Source organism: Xenopus laevis, chromosome 9_10S, assembly GCF_017654675.1.
Source record: "Xenopus laevis strain J_2021 chromosome 9_10S, Xenopus_laevis_v10.1, whole genome shotgun sequence".
Classification (NCBI taxonomy): domain Eukaryota; kingdom Metazoa; phylum Chordata; class Amphibia; order Anura; family Pipidae; genus Xenopus; species Xenopus laevis.
In genome coordinates this window covers 67,323,328-67,336,736 of record NC_054388.1, presented here as the reverse complement: position 1 = coordinate 67,336,736, position 13,409 = coordinate 67,323,328, and the positions used below count along the sequence as shown (strand labels likewise).

Here is a 13,409-nt window from a genome sequence, read left to right as displayed (position 1 = left end):
AATCGAACGGGTGAATGGAGTGCTCGTCAAATCTTTTCTACTAAAGGGTTTCATTACACCATCTTATAGACTTTACTTTTTCTATTCAGACTTGTCAAGAAAAAAAAATATTCTTACCGCTGTCATGCAAAGTTTAGCTCAAAAAATGAATGGCCTCTAGATAAGATGCATCTTACTGTTGATGAAGAAATACAAGGAGTTTTCTCAGCCTGCTCAGAAAGGAGCCTAATCTGTGGTCTTTACCTGGAAGGTAGGAAGTCTGTTCATCTACAGATCATTATTTATTGTACTTGCCTTCTTACATTATTACATATCTGTTTTCCAGGTATTTTTTGATATTTTTCTCAGCCTGTTCTTAAGGTAATACTGACACAAAAAAAATACTTTTGAAAATATGAATGTACATTAAAAGTTTTTAAAGTTTTTTTTGCCGAGATTGTTAGTTGAAGTTTCTAAACCTGACTGTTTTGCCAACCCGACTGTCCCATCTCAGCCTGTAAATTAAAGTTTCTAATGTTAACGGACTCCTGCTGCCCAAATATGACAGCCCCCTCATACAGGAACATGGGGTATCAAGACAGATAATATTAAAGCATCCTTCAAATAATTTATGGCAAAGTTATAAGTAGCTTTCAAAGGCAATATTATGATAGATGTAAAAAAAAAAGTTTAATTTCTGGTGTCAGTATCTCTTTAAGTTGGGCAACAATTCCAAACCTTGTAAAACCATAAACCTTAGTCACAAGAAGGAATTCTAACCTTTAGAAAATAACGTTTACCCAACACTGTGTCAATATCGTAGGATATAGTTTATTGTATTTATGTTCAGAATTAAGGCAACCTACAGCATGACTTCAGTTTCAAGATGGACTTAGAGAACAGAAACCTGCTTATCAGTGGTTTAGGGTTAGATCTAAGGGTTTCTTGTTTGGTTACACCTTTTTAGTCTTATGCTATACCAACTCTTCTTCATAGTTTAAGTTATTGACAATTTTCACATTTAGGTTATTTTATGAATGTCTATAACAACTATTTGTGCCTCTAGCTGATCCCACACTGTACCAAAAGGTTGGACAATATTGTTACTCATGAAGTTTCCTTTCTTAACCCTTGTCGCGACAGTAGCAACAAATCTGTATATTGCTCTGTTAGCTATTTTTGCTATAGTTAGTAAATCCACCTGGAACCTTCAAGGTTTAAAATATTTGTTTGATGGAGTTTGGATGTAGGACATCAGAAGTCTTGCTTCAAGTGACAGAGGTAGGGCCACCTTTACCGTATTATGATTTTGGCCAGGCTTTAGGGGTTCCAAAACCATGACTGTGGAGGTTAAAAATGTTTTTTTAAAAAAATGTTTTGTCTGGAGTGCCAAGAAGCTCTGTATACTGTTTTATATTATATTATGTCCTCTCTGCATTGAATTGATTGAAGGTTGTTAAGAGTTTATATTGTCTTGAATGCTCTCTTTGTTATAGTGCATTTTTCTTTAGCTGCTTGGATCCTCCACAGGGTTAGGAGCTTAAATAAAATGGACAACCATATGACTTTTTGACACATGAACATTTTGTCTACATGCTGTGCGCACAGTTCCTTTTATTATGAAAGCACAAGTGGAGGCTGCATCCAGAAATTTGTCACCCAATTGACAAGAAATGGTCTTTCAAAGGTGGATCCTCATAGCTTCTCAAGAGAATGCTCATCTTCAAGCAATTTTCACAAGGAAGTTTTGCCAACTAGCCTAGGAACAGATGCTTCCCTTCAGCCCTGGAGATTTCACCTTGCCTACACCACCCCCTTTCCCTTGCCACTTTCATGTTCTGGTAAGAGGGCTGTGGGAAGAGGGCTGAATTCAAGCACTATTCAAGGAGAGAGCTACAGAATTTGTCTGTAGGTGTATGGCCAAGAATTATAGAAAACGCGTGGCTCTTTAGAAGTACAGGCTGTTTATATTCAGGTGCAAGATGGCCATAACACAGAAGCACGACTTAAAGCTCCCACCCCAATTATGCCTGTCATATTTGTAAGAGCTATTCCCAATGACAGACAGACTCAAACCATAGATGAATGTTCTGTATACAAGACATTAAGAGGGTCTATGTATGTGTGGGTTTTTCACCCAATGACCAAGGAGACACCATCTAAATGGATCCCTGCAGTTGTGGCTTTGCTTTAGTGTGTGAAAATGTTACTGCTCAAACTCCAAATTCTAGTATAGGAAATAAGAACACCCTAGAGGATAGAGCTGATGCATTTTAAGTGCCTACAGGAACTTACTCATAGGCATAAATGACACCAGTGTTATGGTTATAATTTTAACTCTGTAGTATCTTGCAGGCTTAAATGTTTGATGATGACAACCTTAGGCTATGGGCAGAGAGTGTTGGCTCCACTTTTCTCAGATTGGATATTTTTTTCAGACAGAAACAGATCTGCATATCCTCCTTGGTGCAGGCAGAGAGTAGCTGAACCAACGCTCCCCTCTGCCCATAGCTTAAAACTTAACCAACTCAAAATGCTGGCTGTTTTGTGTTTTAGTACTGCTGCCTGGGTGACTGAGCCCATCATTTGACAGTGTCACTCCTTGTGATATTTGTAGCATATGTATATTTAATTGCATACTCCTAATGTCAGCTGTAAATTGTGTCCATCTCAGACAACTACCAGCAATAGTAAAACTTGTGTGCAGCAAAAAGGAAGCTTTCAAAAACAAATGTTTGTAAAGAACAGGCTGCATAAACATTATGTATTTAGACAGGAATCAGGACTTTTATTGAACAATGCAACTTACAGAACATTGCATATATCTATGAAGGCTTTTGCTCATCAGCTGAAGAAGCAGCTTGGATGAGTGGTGAAACCTTCAAAAATACTCAAGTCCAGTTGCTTTAGCAAGATACTGATCATTACAGAGGTCAATTCAATGCAATAGCTGGAATTATATCCATAAGCAGACCTGGATTGGAGATTTGGAACCTCTAGCAAATGCCAGGATGGTGTGTTATACTGGGACTTTGTGTACCTGAAATTACAGGGCTTTTTTTAAAATCTTAGTACTGGTATGGCTGTTATATTGATTACATTAGTCTCCTTTTTCTTAACTTGAGAAAAGATGGGAGACATGGAGTATTTATTTTGCTTTACTGTATTGGATCAAAATGGTTAAATATATAGTTACATAGTTAAATTGGTTTGAAAAAAGACAAAGTCCATCAAGTCCAACCCCTCCAAATGAAAACCCAGCATCCATACACACACCCCTCCCTACTTTTAATTAAATTCTATATAACCATACCTATTATCACAATAGCCTTTGATACTATGTCTGCCCAAAAAATCATCCAAGCCATTCTTAAAGGCATTAACTGAATCAGCCATCACAACATCACCCGGCAGTGCATTCCACAACCTCACTGTCCTGACTGTGAAGAACCCCCTACGTTGCTACACAAGAGAAAGTTCTTTTCTTCTAGTCTAAAGGGGTGGCCTCTGGTACGGTGATCCTCTTTATGGGTAAAAAGATCCCCTGCTATTTGTCTATAATGTCCTCTAATGTACTTGTAAAGTGTAATCATGTCCCCTTGCAAGCACCTTTTTTCCAGAGAAAACAACCCCAACCTTGACAGTCTGTAAGAAATTGCCATCTTGATTTTGTTATTTAATATGAAAGCTGTTGTTCAGGGAACTTACATGAAGCCCTGATTATCATAACAAAGGTTTTCCTGTGATTACCAAGGCCTATGTCTGCTGTGGGGACCATAAAACTGATTTTGTATGTGAGAAAACTTGCTCAACAGGATGTAGGCAAGTTGGGGGTTTATCACAGCATCTTGGCAGTTGGGAAGGTTTCTGTGGGGGCAGGTGAGAACCCAGGATAAAAGAACGTTGGACAAATGTGAGGGGCTGGGCAGCTGAGAGGAGGCAGCTAGAGAGCTGGAGAAGCCAGGGATGAGCCTAGGACAAGAGAACATGTGAGGAATGAAGATCAGAGGGGAAGACAGAGATGAAGCTGAACTATATTCCCCTACTTTTTTGGTAACAACAATGTAGACTTGTGTAATGTGTAACTGTAAATATTGTAATTATTGTTTAGTCTAAGTGTAATCATTTATGTAGAACAATCAATTTATTTTACAATACATCACTTTACTATACGCTCATTGGTGTGGATTCATTGTCTGCTTGCTCAAAAGAACCAGAAACCCTAGTAAGTCGGTTTAGGTATATTATTAATATTATGATATATTATTAATATTGATATATACTATATATAAACTTACAAGTCATAATTTAAGTCTTCCGTCCCACTAACCAATTTAGTTGCTCATCTCTGCAATCTCTCCAGCTCATTTATATCCCTCTTAAGGACTGGAGTCCAAAACTGCACTGCATACTCCAGATGAGGCCTTACCAGGGACCTATAAAGAGGCATAATTAGGTTTTCATCCCTTGAGTTAATGCCCTTTTTTATGCAAGACAGAACTTTATTTGCTTTAGTAGCCACAGAATGACACTGCCCAGAATTAGACAACTTGTTATCTACAAAGACCCCCTAGATCCTTCTCATTTAAGGAAACTCCCAACACACTGCCATTTAGTGTATAACTTGCATTTATATTATTTTTGCCAAAGTGCATAACCTTGCATTTATCAACATTGAACCTCATTTTCCAGTTTGCTGCCCAGTTTTCCAACTTAGACAAATCACTCTGCAAAGTGGCAGCATCCTGCATGGAACCTATAGTTCTGCACAATTTAGTATCATCTGCAGAAATAGAAACATTACTTTCAATGCCCACCTCCAGGTCATTAATAAACAAGTTGAAAAGCAAGGGACCTAGTACAGAGCCCTGCGGTACTCCACTAACAACACTGGTCCAATTAGAAAATGTTCCATTTACCACCACTCTTTGTAGTCTTTTAGCCAGTTCTCTATCCAGGTACAAATACTATGTTCCAGGCCAACATTCCTTAATTTGACCAAGTAAACTTTTGTGTGGCACTGAAATGCGTTAGCAAAGTCTCAGTAAATCACATCCACTGCCATCCCAGAATTGAGGTCCCTACTTACCTTCTCATAAAGAGATTTTTGTACTTACCGTTAAATCTTTTTCTCTTGTCCTATATTGGGGGACACAGGCACCATGGGGGATGAAGATCCTGCAGCAGGAGATTGGACACTAAATTGTTAAAAGTTGACTCCTCCTCCTGCTCTGGGTTTCATCCCGTCTCCTCCTAACAACCTCAGTTTCGACCGAAGAAGGAGCATCATGACCCAAAACAGAAGAGGCAGTTGGAAACCCCCTGAAAACTATATCAAAATATCAAAAATCAGCCACGAATTTATGAACTGTAATAACAAGTATATAACTTCAAATAGTCAGTTAACAGTGTCAGAACAGGGAGGGAAGGCCTGTGTCCCCCAATATAGGACAAGAGAAAAAGATTTAACGGTAAGTACAAAAATCTCTCTTTCTCTTGCCTAATTGGGGGACACAGGCACCATGGGGATGTCCCAAAGCAACCCAGAGGGCGGGACACTGCTTACCCCAAAAGGCGTTTAACTAATAACAGTCTGCAACACCTTCCTCCCGAAGCTGGCTTCGGCTGAAGCTAGTGTGTGTAGCCTGTAGAAGCGCGTGAATGTATGAAGGGACGTCCAGGTGGCCGCTCTGCAAACTTGTTCCGCGAAGCTTGGTGACGGACTGCCCAAGACGTGCTGAGAGAGCGAGTGGAGTGAGCTCTCACCGTGAGTGGAGGTGGCTTCCCCTTCAGGGCATAGGCCCAAGTGATCGTATTACGGATCCACTTAGCGATCGTCGTCTTGGCTGCCTTGGAACCGCATTTAGGTCCCGCCGGAATGATAAAGAGAGCATCCGACTTCCTAACAGTCTTGGTGGCCTGCAAGTATGAAGAGATAGCGCGAACAACGTCCAAATTGTGCAGTTTACGCTCAACAGGATTCTTGGGATCCGGACATAGGGAAGGTACAACGATATCTTGGTTCAGGTGGAATTCCGAAACTACTTTAGGTAGAAAGTCCGGAGTAGGTCTGAGCACCACCTTGTCCTTGTGTATGATGGTGAATGGTTGCTGGCAGGAAAGCGCCGCCAGTTCAGACACCCTCCTAGCCGACGTGACGGCCAAGAGGAAAACCACCTTTTCAGTCAGTGTAGAGAGAGGTAAAGAATCAATGGGTTCATAGGGATCCTCCTGAAGAACTAGGTTAAGATCCCAGGGGGGTACAGGACAACGATACGGAGGCACCAACCTCGTAGCGCCTTGAAGGAAAGTTTTGATATGACTCCTGAGTGCAAGTCGCCTTTGGAGTAGGACAGACAGAGCCGAAACTTGAACCTTCAGCGAACTAACCGCCAGACCCTTGGATAACCCTTCCTGTAGGAAAGAGAGGACGTCAGTTTCTTTAGCCTTCTGAGGATCCGATCCTCTGTTTTCAGACCACATGATGAATGTCTTCCACACTCTGTGGTAGGCTTTTGCCGAAACAGGCTTCCGTGCCCGAAGCATGGTGGGTAGGGCCTCGGCAGGAGCTCCAGCGCGTCTGAGAACTAGGGCCTCAAGAGCCACGCCGTTAAAGCCCACTGATGAGAACTCGGGTGAACGATGGGACCCTGAGTGAGGAGATCTTCCCTCTGAGGCAGATGAAATGGTTCGCCCGACGCTAGCTGTACCAGGTCCGCGAACCACGCTCTCCTTGGCCAGAACGGCGCCACCAGGATTGTTTGAGTTCCTTCTCTTTTTATCTTCTTGATGACCTTTGGCAGCAGTGCCAGAGGTGGGAATATGTACGCCATGGAGAATTGCCAAGGGATCACTAGAGCGTCTACTGCGTAAGCCAGAGGATCTAGGCTTCTTGCCACGAAGTGTTGGACCTTCCGATTGCTTCGGGACGCCATCAAGTCGATGTCTGGAAGTCCCCATCTCTCCACTAAGAGTTGGAAAACGTCCTGATGAAGGCTCCACTCTCCGTGATCTATCGTTTCTCTGCTCAGATAGTCCGCTATCCAATTGTCGACCCCCGGAATGTGTACCGCCGATAGAGCAGGAACGTTGTGTTCCGCCCAGTCTAGGATGCTGCTTGCTTCCTGAAGGGCCGCTTGGCTTCTTGTGCCGCCCTGGTGGTTTATATACGCAACTGCGGTTACATTATCGGATTGTATCCGTACTGCTCGACCTTGGAGCATGCGGGTCAGGTTCTCTAGGGAGTATCAAATCGCCCTCAATTCCAGGAGATTGATGGGAAGTTTCTTCTCTTCTCGGCCCCAAAGACCCTGGACCGTCGTTTGCTCCAGTACGCCTCCCCAACCTCGTAGGCTGGCGTCCGTCGTGAGAATAGTCCAGTGGTGTGGGGGAAATGGCTTTCTGTCTGCTGTGCGATGTGGATGAAGCCACCAGTCGAGGGAGAGTTTTACACTGTGCGGAAGGACTATTCGGCGATCGAGATCCGTCCGATCCCTCCTCTGCTGAAGGAGAATGGCATGTTGAAGGGGCCTGGTATGGAATTGAGCGTATGGAATCGATGGGAAGGCTGCGACCATCGTTCCGAGAGCTTTCATGGCCACACGCAGTGAGACCGTGGGAGCCGTCCGGATGGTCTGAATTCTGTCCTGCAGGGTGTATGCCTTGTCCCGTGGGAGGAAGGCCCTCCCCTGCTTTGAGTCCAAGATCAGACCCAAGTATTCGATTGTCTGGGTCGGAATTAGAATGGATTTGTTGAAGTTGATCATCCACCCTAAGTTGGTCAGGGTGTGTAGGACCTGGGCAGTGTGGCGATGAGCTGCGGATGCTGATGAGCCTTTTACGAGAAGATCGTCCAAATATGGAATGACCGGTATTCCTTTGAGTCTCAACTCCTCTAGTGCTGCCGCCATGACCTTGGTGAAGGTGCGAGGAGCCGATGAGAGACCGAAGGGAAGGGCTACAAATTGCCAGTGCTGACCGTCGACGAAGAATCTGAGGAACCGGTGGTGAGCTGGGTGGATGGGTATGTGGAGGTAGGCTTCTTTGATGTCTATTACTGACATGAATTCGCCGTCTTCCATAGCCGCCAAAACTGATTGGATTGACTCCATCTTGAAGCGACATTTGCGAACAAAGGGGTTGAGGTCTTTGAGGTCCAACACTGGTCGTAGAGACCCATCCTTTTTGGGGACCATGAAAAGGTTGGAGTAGTACCCTCTGCCCTTGTCTGTATCTGGTACTGGCTGTATAGTCCCGGCCTTGGCAAGGTCGTGTACTACCGAGAGAAACTTGGCTTTGTTGAGTCTTAGACTGGGCAACCTTGAAATGAAGAATCTGTGGGGTGGTCTTTGCGTAAAGTCTATTAATAGTCCCTGTGAAACCACCCGAAGGACCCAGAGGTCCCGTACTTGTCTTTGCCACACCTCCCGAAAGAATTTGAGTCGGCCTCCTAGTGGGATCCTTTCGGGGGTGGGCACCCCTTCATGCTGAGCTGGACTTGTCCTGGGAGGGTTTAGTTGTAGTCTTGTTGGAAGACCAGCTGGGTCGTGGCTTGCCCTGATAGCGGGAACGGAAATTCGAGCTGGATTTATCCGTCTGCGTCTTTGAACGTTGGCCTTGCCTGAAGGGACGAAAAAAGGGTCTCCGTTTGAACGGAGGTCTCTTGGTTCTAGTCTGTGGGAGCAGGGTGCTCTTGCCACCCGTTGCCTGGGATATGATCTTGTCAAGCTCGGCTCCAAAGAGTAATTTTCCTTGGAAGGGGAGGCTGACTAGTGAGCGTTTGGATGTTAAATGGGCAGACCACGATTTTAGCCACAAAAATCTCCGAGCCGCCACAGATTGGGCTGAGGCCTGTGCCACCATCTTCGCTGCGTCAATTGCAGCATCGCCGATATAAGAGGTAGCATCCGCAATTTGAGACAACAGATTGTCAGTAGTAGGATCCTCTGAACCAATAAGTTGTGCTGTTTGCTCCACCCAGACCTCCATGGCCTTTGCGACCCAGGCAATAGCGAAGATTGGACGAAAGGCGGAGCCTGACGCTGTGAATGCCGACTTGCAGAACCCTTCGAGGCGTTTGTCGATAGGGTCCTTGAATGCAGCCGCGTCTGCTACAGGTATGGTGGTGTTCCTTGACAGTCTGGAAACTGGAGGGTCTACTGCTGGGGGTGTTGCCCAGAGATCGGTGCACTCCTGAGGAAAGGGGTATGTTTGAGAGAATCTCCTAGAAATCTGAACCCTGTGGTCAGGGTGCTTCCACTGGGACTTTATTAAGTCGTCGAGCTGTTCGTATGCTGGAAAGATATGTGAACTTTTCTTATGTCTCTTGAAGATGTTCTTGGCAGGTTCAATAGTCGTGATTGAGTCTTCAATATTTAGTGTATTAAGTACTGCTTGTATGAGGCCTTCGACCTCCTTTTGTGTTCTCGGAGTGTCTAAATCTGGATCCAGATGCTCTTGGTCAGAATCATCCTCTGATAAAACCTGGCCTTCCTCATCGGAGGGAGTGAAATTTTCACCTGGGGAGTCTGGAGGGGAAAGAGCATGCCTCTTAGCAGTTGTAGAACGTTCATTGAACCTGGGAGGGTGTGAAAGGTGCTCAAGGACTTTGTCTAGGGTCTCAGGAATGCGTGCCAGGTTTTGGATGCCTGCAAGCGAGAGGGATAAGGCCCTGACTAACTCAGAATCAGAAGTGCTGGCCATTGGAGGTGGCACTGAGGCTGGTGGTCTGCATGCTAAACACACTGAATCAGCCGAAGCGGTGGGAAATTTTGCTTTGCATTGTGTGCAGGCCAAAAAAGGAAATTTGAGTATGGGAGCGAGTAAGAGCTGAGGACTTGGAGGCCCTGGGCTCTTCTGTTTTGTCTGCCATAATGCTCCTTGTATTGAAAATAAACAAATTTTTTTTTTTTTTTTTTTTTTTTTTGAGACAGGGGTCCCCAGTCAAGTGAGGGGTGGATGGCAGAGCGAGTCTTTCTGGCTTGAAAGGCCTGTGGAGACAGAATAGGTATATGGGATAAGGGACCCTGAACCTAAGGCCAATATGCAGTAAAAGACAGGTACTTGCCTGACAAGGCGAATGCAGAGAGACAGGCACTCTACCAAGGTCTTTGGCTGCTCAATTCAGTTCCTGGAAACCTGTGCAATCACAGTACTGTAGGAGGTACTCTACTGCCTGCGCTCCAGCACATACACCTGGAAGCTCCGTGCCTGTCCGTGGTAAGCGCTGAAGAGGTTCCCTGCAGGAGAGTAGAAGCTGCCTGTAGAGAGCATAAGAACCGCTCCGTGTGCCGCGTGAAGTGAGAGGCGCAAAGAAAATGGCGCGTCCTACTGGAACGCTGGGCGAAAGCGGAAGTGCGTTCCAGTGTGGAACGCAAGAAGCCGCGCGAGTAAGAGATGGCGGGAGGAACCGTTGAGTGAGGGAGGGGAGGAACCGGGCCAAAACGGTGCACTACACAGGGGTAAGAGAACCAGGGAGAGTATGGCAACGCTAAGGGGGTTAAGGTAGAGTGAAACAATTAGTTCATACTCACAAGAATACCAGCTGGTCCGCGCCCTTTTGTAGAGTCTCCCTATAGAATTTACAAATAAAAATATATATGAACAAACACATATATCTGTATTTGCAGTATACCTACCAAACACCAGAATAGTGTGTTGAGCGCTGCTGCAGACCTCCGAAGAGCGGGAAGCAGCGCAGGGAGATAGGAGCAAGCCTGCAGACCTCCGTAGAGCGGGAAGGCTGTAGGGCAATTTGGTATAGCTGGAGAGGCTCTTGAAAGGATCAGTGGCCCCTAAAAGTGGCATGATCGTAACACGTAGTCTGATCAATTGCTCCAGCCACAGGTTAAATATGTCTTCTCCTTCTGAGGACACTAAACGAAACTGGGGATGTTAGGAGGAGACAGGGGATGAAAACCAGAGCAGGAGGAGGAGTCAACTTTTAACAATTTAGTGTCCAATCTCCTGCTGCAGGATCTTCATCCCCCATGGTGCCTGTGTCCCCCAATTAGGCAAGAGAAAAAGAAATTAAAGGGATACAGTCATGGGAAAAAAATAGTGTTGCTCCAGCAAAATTCTGCACTGATATCCATTTCTCAAAAGAGCAAACAGGTTTTTTTATATTCAATTTTGAAATCTGACATGGGGCTAGACATATTGTCAATTTCCCAGCTGCCCCAAGTCATGTGACTTGTGCCTGCACTTTAGGAGTGAAATGCTATCGGCACTATGCCAGATCTCAATAAATCCTGAAAAATTAAGTAAAGAGGTTTGGCAATCACAGAGCTAAGCTCGCTAAGTACCCTGGGATGATCATGATTTCCTAAATGCTCATCCACACAAATAGAGAGATGAGTTCAGTATTGTTAGTTAGTCCATAAGAGAGTTATTCCTAGTAGGTTCTTGAACGAGCTGGAATAAAAAGTTGTCATTCAGCATATTTACAAACCTACTAGCTTTTTCTGTCTTAGCAACCCCATTACCCCAGTCAATGTCTGGATAATTGAAGTCACCCATAGCAACAACTTGACCCAGCTGTGAAGCCGCTTGTATCTGCAAGAGTAGCTGGGCTTCATACTCGACACTTATACGAGGTGGTTTATAGCATACACCAACGATAATTCTTTTTGTTACCTTTTGCCCAGTCAAAATCTCTACCCAGTGTGATTCTACACCCTCACCAGTGCCAGCTATTGTGATTTCTTTAGCGCATGGCTTTAATTCAGGCTTTACATACAAACACACTCCTCCACCCTTTTTAATCCCTCTGTCCCTCCTAAAAAGGGCGTAACCATTTAAATTCACAATGGTCTCCATGTTTCATCCCACCAGGTCTCAGTGATACCAATTATATCATAATTTTTAAAGCATGCAATTAATTCTAGGTCTCCCATTTTACCAGACAAAATCCGTGCCATCATACATCGTAGGTTACTACTTTTACTTTTGAAATTTGCATTACTTAGTGGAGAATTATATGTTAAGTTGGTATTATTCTGTTTTCCTTGTAACAGAGGGACCTCTTTAGCTGGTAAACTGTATGCCCCCCTCACTCCTCCCCTATGACCCCTTACTAATCCCACTGCCCCGTCTACCCTAGCTTCCCCCCCCCTTACCTAGTTTAAACACTCCTCCAACCTCTTAGCCATTCTTTACCCTAGCACCGTGGACCCCCGTGGACAAACCGTCACGACTGTAAAATCAGCCCAGTGCTCTAGGAACCCAAACCCTTCCTACACCAAGTCTTAGGCCACGCATTTAGCTCCCTAAACTCCCACTGTTTTCCTAAACTTGCACGTGGCACGGGCAAATTTCAGAAAAGATGACATTGGAAGACCTTTCCTTGATCTTAGAGCCTAGATCTTGCATACATATGGCTGTGTCTGAGTCAGACCTTCAATCTTGCTAGCACTCATTATCCCAGTTACAGATAAAAATATGTATGGTTTAAAAATGACATTTTTCCTATAAATGAAGGAAACTTCATTTTATATGTTGTAATGTCCTCATTCAAATGGCCATTTACATCAATTTGAGCTGTGCTTACATTTGCGTTGTTTGTTTCAGACAAATGCACCTTGCTGGAAACCCAATCACCAGTTCTAATTATGGAATCTTAAAATAAGTGGAGCACAGAATGCATATAGCAAGCTGTTTACAAGTTTCTCCTAGACAAATTTGGTCTATTAGCAGACTTAACACTACGAAATACATTTCAAATAAAATAAAGCAAAGGCTCTTGAGAACATAACATTTTTATCAAAATATAATTTTTTACATGAGCAGCTTTCAAAGCTGTATGCATAATATGACAACAAATTACAGAGATAGCTACAGCCAACTGAAAGGCCTTTTAGTAGTTACATTTTTACTAAAAACAGTAATTTACAATACACCCAGAGCAATTTTCACAAAACCATGTGTGCACATGCAATCAGCGTTTTGTACAGGTATGTGATCCATTATCCGGAAACCCACTATCCAGAAACCTCCGAATTGTGGAAAGGCAGTCTTCCAAATTTTAAAAAATTATTTCCTTTTTCTCTGTAGTAATAAAAAAGTACCTTGTACTTGATCCAAACAAATATAATCAATCCTTATTGGAAGCAGAATCAGACTATTAGGTTTATCTAATGTTTACGGAAAACCCAGGCCCTGAGCATTCGGGATAACAGGTCCCATACATGTACAGGCAAATAAAACTTTAGCAACAGCATTATGTCCTGCAGTATTAAACATGGAAAGATAACGTAACGTTAGAAAGTTACAATAAAGTTGTATTAAGTGCACAACCTGAACGTTCAAAGGCCATTAATTTCTGTTCAGCAGTCCCTGGTTTGAGTCAGCTTACATAATATAAACTCTAGCAACCATTTTTTCCTCTCCATGCCATTTTACATAAGGTGCATTCTTCACTACAGCTATAGCCC

General features: G+C 43.9%; 1 protein-coding gene across 2 annotated transcripts in view; it reads right to left on the bottom strand.

Moving 5' to 3' along the window:
- Positions 1–12,718: 12,718 nt before the first annotated feature.
- cdca7.S (cell division cycle associated 7 S homeolog) overlaps positions 12,719–13,409 on the bottom strand; it is a 14,460-nt gene continuing 13,769 nt past the window's right edge. For both annotated transcript variants that reach the window (XM_018238866.2, XM_018238867.2), the window contains one exon: positions 12,719–13,409. This exon is cut by the window's right edge and continues 803 nt beyond it. The gene's annotated coding sequence lies outside the window, so the exon portion shown is untranslated.